Here is a 543-nt window from a genome sequence, read left to right on the forward strand (position 1 = left end):
CGGGACTGACTGCTTCAACCTGTGGGTAGGAGTCTTTGTTCAGCTTCAGCGATTGCACCTGGCATTACACAAGTACTAACATGACATGCCTCACTCTCAAAAGACATCAAAACATAATCTGATTTATACATTTCACGTAATTGGTGCTGAATAACAGGGCTATGATAAATTTATTTTGAATGCTGTATCCGTACTTAGAGAAGAAAAAAAGAAAGGGAGCTGTGGATGCCCAAATAAAAGGCACTAAATTTAGATTAGGCATTCAAGGAAGGCTTCAGAGAGCTGGTGATGGCTGAGAGGAGTCTTGCAACAAAACTAACAGTAAGCCCAGCTAAGAGAAGAGTAAGATTTCCAGGCATAGCTTGAAAGACACATGAGAGAAGATGGTGAATTCAGAAAAAATGCTTCAAGTAGTTTACCATGGCTGAAATGGCAGATAAGATGGGAGGGAATGACAAGAGGTGAGCTGTAGAGAGAAACAAAGGTAAAATTATGTAGTGTAATTTTTAGAAATACATATTTTATATGCTTAAGTTTATATAT

The sequence above is a fragment of the Cynocephalus volans genome, chromosome 8, assembly GCF_027409185.1.
Source record: "Cynocephalus volans isolate mCynVol1 chromosome 8, mCynVol1.pri, whole genome shotgun sequence".
Taxonomy (NCBI): Eukaryota; Metazoa; Chordata; class Mammalia; order Dermoptera; family Cynocephalidae; genus Cynocephalus; species Cynocephalus volans.